The sequence below is a fragment of the Natator depressus genome, chromosome 8 (genome assembly GCF_965152275.1).
Source record: "Natator depressus isolate rNatDep1 chromosome 8, rNatDep2.hap1, whole genome shotgun sequence".
Taxonomy (NCBI): domain Eukaryota; kingdom Metazoa; phylum Chordata; order Testudines; family Cheloniidae; genus Natator; species Natator depressus.
Window position 1 is genome coordinate 26,199,865 of NC_134241.1, and position 8,395 is coordinate 26,208,259.

Below are 8,395 nucleotides of genomic sequence, written 5' to 3' on the forward strand. Positions count from 1 at the left end.
ATATATTCTTAATTACTAAATAAAACATGTCAATATCAGAGACACTGAATTTTAAGTATGACCCACTGATTATGAGGAAGAATGGTCCTGCAATTTTGGCACTGGTTTAGGATTCAGAAGAGCTGGGTTTAATTCCCACTGAGACTCCCTTAGGGCTTGTTTACATTACCCGCGGGATTGACAGGCAGCGATCGATCTAGCGGGGGGTCAATTAATTGCTTCTAGTCTAGACATGATAAATCGACAGCTGAGTGCTCTCCTGTCGACTCTGGTACTCCACCAGAACAAGAGGTACAGATGGAGTTGACGGGGGAGCCATTGACTCACCGCAGTGAAGACACCGCGATGAGTAGATCTAAGTACGTTGACTTCAGCTATGTTATTCACGTAGCTGAAGTTGCATAACTTAGATCGATCTGCGCCCTCCCCCCCCCCCCCCCCGCCCCAGTGTAGGCCAGACCTTAGTGACTTTGGGCAAGTCTTTAATCTTTCTTAATTCCATTTCCCTACTTGACAGGGGTATTGTGAGGATAAATTCTTTGATGTTAGATGCTACAAGGAAGAGGCCAAATGTATCTATATAGATAGCCATCACCTGCAGCTTCTGATTTTGGCATTTAATTTTAATATAGAACCAAATCTTGAAGCTGACCTAAATACCATATTTTATGGTGATTTGCCTGTGATATAGGGTGTTTCCAGAACAAAATGAAAACATAGAAAATACATTATCTATGAAAAATCAGATTTCAGTTGATCTGCAAAATTATTTCCCTGGCACTACCAAGTTCATTTTAAGTAAAGCCAACTAAGAGCATTTCCTGTTATGTAAGGTGATCTGTAGTACATACACCAATGAGCAAACTTTCCACAACAGTATGTGATTTCTAATCTGCTAGCCATAAGCAATGATCAGAATCCAGAATAGACTGAACACTTGCCTATAGGGAGACTCAAGTTCAGGAAGAATAGTTTACTGCTGCTATTAATGTAATCTTCCTCCATAATAGAATCAATATAACTATTCTTTCCTATGGGCACTATTCAGCCAGAATGGAGCCAGTCCCATAGGCTCACAGGACTTGTTAGAAACAGAGATGTAAGTAGCAAAGATTAGAGATGCAGGCAAACAAGTTAGCAAGGATGAATCAATCAGAACATGGAAAATGCCATTTGCCTTGGATGTCATGGTATGGGAAATCCTTTTAGCAATTTCTCACTAAAATTCTTGTATTAGTAGTAGTAGTAATATGACTGGAGCCCTAGACATGGATCAGAACCCCACTGAGCTAGGTGCTGTACAAACACAACATAAAGAGACAGTCCCTGTCTGTATAACCTTGCAGATCCAAAGGCAGTTTGGGAGAGCAGTGGATGGATGTCAGAAAGAGCCAAATGTAGTTTGAGGCATCTTGAAGCTACTTATTACTTTTTCACAAATTATTTAATATCCTGTTCAAAGCAATCTGAAGCAACGTTACATGTTCAAAACAATTATCTTCATAAAGTGAATAACCATATGAGATCCTCTCGTAAATATGAATCAATCCACTAAGCTATGGTACTGTTTATTCACAGTAGAAAGCAAACTTAGCTGAGAATCAATAGTACTATTCTGCGGTTAGACACATTTCAATAGTCATCTTCAGCACCAAATGGCAGAACTCACCTGGCATCACCTTGTGGTGGTGCAGCAATGTAATTAAGTGTCCTTCTGGTACCACTCCTGGAGCCACAAGACCTCTTGAGTTTGTTTGTATAATTGCCATGTTCCTCTTTACGTCGTATACTTTTTTCCTCCCCAGTTATACGTTAGACATCTGATGTTTCATATTTTCTGAGTTTGCAGCCTACCAAAGGCTGCATGTTATAACAGAAGCAACTAAAATGTGTTTAGTCATTCTTTGTTTGTTTTATATGAAGCATGGTAATAGTCTTCTAAGAAGAGTCAGTAGTTTCTTTATCTACCCTTTACAGGCTATTTGAAACCATGCTCTTCACTTCATATTTTTATTATCTTCTCTACTTACATATCAATCCATTATTTGTTAAGTTGTAGTGACTGTCCATTAAACTCAGACTTTAGTTTAAAGTCTCATTACTGACTATGAAGATTTTCAAAATCATGACAGCCATTTATTTTCACAGCCTGGTTTCTCTACATTCTCCAGATTTCAGTTGCTGGTGCTCTTAAAAAAGTGCCACTGAGTGATGCCAAATGCAGTGGCCCACAGACCCCAATTTAAAAATGTAATTTAGTCCCATCCACAGAATGAAATCTAGCCCCATCCTTTAATCAATGCAAGTGGTACAAATGTAAACACATATTCATGCATTTATATATCTGTAATATATGTAATTTAGATCTGGTTAAAATTTTTAAAATAGATAACATTTCAAATTTTGCAATTTAAAAAAAAAGAAAAATCAATTTATTTTTGAAATTTTCCCCCTTTCTTCAGCCAGTTGTAATACAGATAAACACAGTCCATATATATATACCCACGCAACCTTATTTCTGCCCCCTTCTTTGTGTGAAGTATGATTGCTAGTAATGCTGCCTACAGTGACTGAAGAGCGTGAGTGCCAAACTCAGGGCAGACTGTTAGGAACCAGGGCACAAACACCAAATTGGTTGTGAGTTCTATATTTAGATTTCACCAACCAATTATGAAATATAAACTTCTCAGGGACTATAACAGTCTTAACATGGAGTCACATTTATTTAATCACCCAGGTGAGCTTACCTTTGTGGTACTTGGTCCTTCACACCAAGAATCACCAGCAATATTTAGGTTGCTCCCAGTCCCAAAGGCCCAGTCACTTACCCCTTTTCAATCGTTCCTTAGATCTTTCACCAAAGACAATGTGTGTAACTGATCCTATAATAAAGATGTATTAAATGGGGGAGGAAGGGACACAAGAAAGTTATTTATAAGATTTAAGTGGATTTAAGATTTAAGATACACAAATGAGTTTCAATCGTAAATTTCAATAGATAATAGAAACTTCTATGATCAGTGAGCTCTGTATGTCCTTTAGGGCTAGCCTGGGCTAAGCAGCTGGGGATTGCTCGCTTATTCCAAGAAACATGTTGCTCCCCAGAGTCCAAGCTGCACAGAGATAATCAGTTCCTTCCTATCTGGGGTTTTTGTTCTCTTCTTCCCACCTGTTTTCAGTTGCAAAGCTCACTGGATGGGAGGAGTCCCTTGCATGACTCATTTTCAAGGGAAGGAGGCAGAATATCAACAAAAGTCTTTTGTGCTCCTGTTGATGGTATGTAGGGAAATTCCAGTTGCAACATTCCACAATAGTCCATCTGCTATCAATGGACCATTCCTTTTGGGGGAGGGGCATAACACCTTCTGTTTAAGATTAGTCCTTGACACTAATTGATATCTTTCTCCTGTCTGGTGATTTACACAATCTAAGGCTCACAATATAGCTTCAAAAATATTACCTTACAATATGGGTTCCAGATATTTAAAAGTGAGTTTAAGGCATGTAGCAACTCAGACATTCAAAAAAAATCTAAACACTAAATGCATTCTTATAATTCTAATACTTAAACAATACTAACCCACAGGTGAGTTCGACTGATTCCAGTTATGGGTTTGTCTATGTTCAGTTGAGACATGATCACCTTGACTTGAGCTGTCACCATCTCTGCACCATCACAATGATCACACACTATTTGTAAAGGATCCTTGTCTCATTCACTGCATAGAATGGATGTTTATTGAAGTACCTGTTGAATTCACTGGAATTTATTAGAAGGGGGAGTTTGGTCTTATGAATTTTGGGATGTAACCTTCTTATCCAAATTTAGGTTAAAACTTTTTTTTATCTATTCCGTGAATCAGTAAAATGTTTTCCTTGCTTAACAAATATTAAACATCCTGGTAATGAAAAAATTACTTGGGAATCTTCTAGGCTGCTAAGTACTGAAATGATTTACTGTAAGGTTATTTTGACATGTCTAAATTCAAGGTTTCCTAATGTAGGAAATAGAAGATTTGGACTTTTGTAATCATTGATACAATTATATTAAATCCTAATAGTAGAATAGTCAGGTGTTACCATGGTTTAATCACACTACAAGAAACAGCTGACATGTGGAATAATACCAATACTGCAAAACTACATGCCCACAAATCATCTACCTACAAATTATATTGCCAAGAGAGTCTGCATATTTTGTAATATATTCTAATGCATATTAATTTGAGAGCCCTATAGGGGACAGTTGTTACTAATACATAAAGGAGCAGATGTGGTAGCATATGGTTTACCAAGTCATATTTATGTTAATTCTATGTAAATAGGATTTTAATAAGGTAACATTAGCCTATGATTTCTTGAATTTTCTGATATATCACTTTTCTCTGTAGAGATGAAAATGGAATCCAGGTTGGGCGAATGATAAAGGAAAGAGGCTCTCTCTTTGAGGTAAGGCTGCAGTCACCATCCATAATTGTTCTTTGAGTAGTTTGTGATGATTTACAAATGTAATAGCTTAATTTCATTGACAAAATGCTATTCTGATCTGTTCTGTGGGTGTTGTTGTGATTTGTCCTTCTGTATTAAGATTTTCAAACTTTCCCTCAAAAATACTGCCTTCCATCTGGTTTCAAGAAGTTGAAATTCATATCCATTAGAGGGTAAAAGTCTACAGTGTACACTTGGATTCAGCTGCTTTGGAAAAGTTTGTGGAGTTCCAAAGAAAGAAGGCTCCCCGGCCCTTGACATACTGGCTATTTTATTCCCTGTATTATCACCCACCTACTATCTTTGGAATAGTTCAGGCTGCACTTCTGATTTAGCCCCAGGCTCAGAAGCTACTTCCTCTGGGTCCTGATTATTTTTTATTGCACTCTGCCACTGGCTGCCAGTAGCCATTTCACCTTGTGACTTGGAGAGAGACGACAATTTGTGTTCCTGCAAGCAGGAGGCAAAATAAGACACTTATCAGCACTTCTGATTCTGAGAAGGAGCTTGAAAGATTTGCTGTGTATTTTTATTAATTGTTATTTAAAATCATTTGATTCAAGTCTTCAGAAAGGTTCAGAGTTGACTCAATAATATTGTCGTCTTGGGGGTCAGTCGGATTTTTATTTTTTGTTCAAAATGGTTTCACCAGTTCTACTCTAAGACCCAAGCTGTAAAAACAGCCACTTTTCCCCGAGAATTGTGATAGTTATCAATAGAAGAGTAGAAGAGTTCACTCCAGAATACTAAGTTAGCAGATTTATTTTTTAAAATAATATGAAATTGTTGTTGATTTCCAGTTCATTTTCAAATATCATAATCAGAGGATAGTTTGGGGGAGAGGGGGAGAATCTTAATGGAAATTTGAAAACAAGGGCATTTGGTAACAGTGGGGCATTTTTAAAGGTAATCAAGTCCTGAAGAGCTTGATTCCATTAAAAAAACCAACACCCTGAAATAACAGAAGACATCAAAGTTTTGGGCCTGTTAGGTAGCTCTGGAAGGTAAATATCTTTCTGATGTTACCTTCATTTTGGTTGAACCAAAGAAAGTGAACCAAAGAAGGTTTTTAAAATATACTCTGTCAGTCCCAGAAATGTCTAGCTATCTGCTGTAAATAAGTAAACACAGTTTTAGTCACCCATAATATAATTTAATTAAAGCTGATTGTAATTAAATGAAAGAAATTCACATTTGTTTTTTCAAAACAATCCATGATAACACCGCCTCCCTCCCTATTTTCCAGCCTGATCTTTTCATAGGTCTCAGTTGGCCGCATTATCATCTATGAGTCAGAAACTTAAACCCCACAACAAAATTTGGGTTCCCACTCAGTGACAACACTGTATGTGGGACTTCTAGGGACATTTTTACACTGGGGAAAATGCTGTATTTGTCCTCATCTCTCATGGCTATTAAATAACGTTTAAAGATCTTATGGCACCTTGAAAAACTAAAGGTTAATTCAAGTATCCTGAAAGACTTTCTTCCTACATGAACACTCCCACTGACTTCAGTAGGCTTTCGATCAGACCCTGTAAAAAGTTCTAATATCTTAGGATGTGTATGAACTACTATCACACAGATGCTGGTAGATTTGCCTACACCATGACTGTATTTTATCTGTTTTTGTTGCTTAATATAAGTATTTAACTTATTCCTCTGTAAAGCTATTTGCTATATCTTGAATATAAAAGGCATTGCACAAAGCTATTTTTTTTTCTGTTTGGTAATCTATTCCATCATCTCCTGTACTGTGTAATGATGCACATGTTATGAATAACATTTCATTCTTCTGAAAAAATTTCTATCACTAGGAACTCATTGTAAATAACAGAAATAATACACAATAATCTCTTTAAGAAAATAAATGTTTCAAAGTAGTAAATAAGCATATGAGCCAACAGATCACTAAAAGAGAGTCAGGAAATATTGAAAACATTTTAGTTTCTTATTCCCTAGATAGCAAAGCAAATATAACAAAAAAGTTTGTTGGGAGAAAAAGTGAAACAAAATAAGAAATAGACAAGGGGATGCAAGGTTATTAGAAATCTATAGTGAACCATGATCTCTCAAGTGGTCAACAAAATATAGTTCCCCTCTCACCATGGCCTATATCTCTGCTGATAGTGAGATACACTGGAGATTCATAATCCATCCAAAGTGAAGCAATAGTTTGTGTCATCATCAGCAGAGAGATATCAGATCATATATCTTCACTTGACAAGAGGTGGCAATTTAATCTGACAAGTTTCCTGCCAATGAGGACAGCTTTAGGAGTTCAACTGCTGTGGTAAAGATTTGACATGTCATTGAGGGATGTTGTGCAGAAGCTTGACAATAAACTGGAACTTGCTAATGCAGTTTAGGATTGCTGTAAAAATTTATTGGAAACCAGAGACTGTAAAATTACTATACTCCTCCAGAACTGTTTTTCTTTCCTTTGCTGAATATTTATGTGATGTTTAATGCACAGCACATGTTTAAAAACTTGTTTCCTGATGATGTAAAAGAAGTCTATTATAATGCACATGAAATTGCAAGGAATTCAATTAAATGCATGAGAGAATACATTGAATGACCACCTGTAAGCCCATTTTGACAAGATTTTTTTCTTTGATTTTTTTTTTAACGTTTAAGAAGAATCAGAGGTGGTATGTTATGAGCTAAGAAACAATTTGTATGTGATTCTTTATTATTGTAATTACACAAGGGAAAAAAGGCCATGAGAAGTTGAAGTGCTATGTGGACTTCTGGAAATGGAGCAGATGTCTGCAGCCAGACCAGAAGTTCATCAGAAAACATGGTTAGGTTGCTGACTTACTGCAACAATTTGCCAAGATTGTTGCCTAAATTCAATTAGACATCAATGGGAATTAGGGACATTACTCATTTAGGTACTTTTGTAACTCCCACTAGACACCTATCTGCGTCTTTAGGTGCCAAAATGCTTTTGTAAACATGGACCTAATATGAAGGGGGAGTCAAAAGTGATGGAAACATTTTTTTCCAACACATCTGACCCTGGTGGACTACTCATCTGGATTTAATCTGAGACTAAAACCAGATTTACGTACGTAAAGTCTATGGTTGCTACTGTTAGGTCCGACCTTGAGAACTATCATGAGATACTTTTGGTGTGGAAGCCTCAAATTTACAGATACTGCACTATTCATAACTAAGAGCATATTTCAGACTGAAAGCACTTTTCTGCCATGCCAGTTCTCTGCCACAGAATATTTTTCAGAAAGTGATGAAGGATGCATGTATCCTTCTCAAGTCATCTCTCTTAGTTCTTGAAGGATTGTGTTTCCACTAGCAATACTGAATACAGCTATTTCTCAATGGTATCTATAATGTGCCATGATATTCAAATGCTGATCCATTTAACCAATAACTTACCCAAAAAGAAATGGGAGAGGGAAGGAAAGAGGCATTCTTAATATACTTCTCATTCCCAATGTGCTCCTCCTGTTTTCTCTATGGTGCTCTTGGCTCTTCATGGTCATGAAAATGGTCTGAAAGCATGGAAATCCAATTGATCGTTAGTGAAAGACAAATCACCGCATACATGTTTGTCAAAATATTTTTGGAATCTAGGGGAGGTAGTCATTTATCCTAAATATTCATAGTGATGTATAGGTTCTAGCCATTGACATTAAAATGTGAGTACTGAGGCTAAAATCCAGCTCAAAACAGTATATAATAATAATGCATACTGAGTAGGAACCACTTGCTTTGGTACTATATCTAAAAAGTAGTAGGAATATATTACATGTCTCAAGGAAGAACACATCCAATCGAAAGGACCACAAATTAAACTTTAAAGGGCAGATACAGGACCCCAGTGTTAAGGGGCCCTACACCAATAGCTGAGGATTCACGGGCTAGGGGGAATCCCCAACTC

The 8,395-nt window shown here is 36.8% G+C and overlaps 1 protein-coding gene across 1 annotated transcript in view; it reads left to right on the top strand.

Annotated features, from left to right (window-relative positions):
• The window catches only part of LOC141992064 (zinc finger and SCAN domain-containing protein 32-like), a 532,457-nt gene extending 528,038 nt beyond the window's left edge, over positions 1 to 4,419 (top strand). Inside the window, exon 2 of the transcript XR_012640519.1 lies at positions 4,392 to 4,419. The gene's annotated coding sequence lies outside the window, so the exon portion shown is untranslated. The remainder of the gene's footprint in view (positions 1 to 4,391) is intronic.
• Positions 4,420 to 8,395: the final 3,976 nt, after the last annotated feature.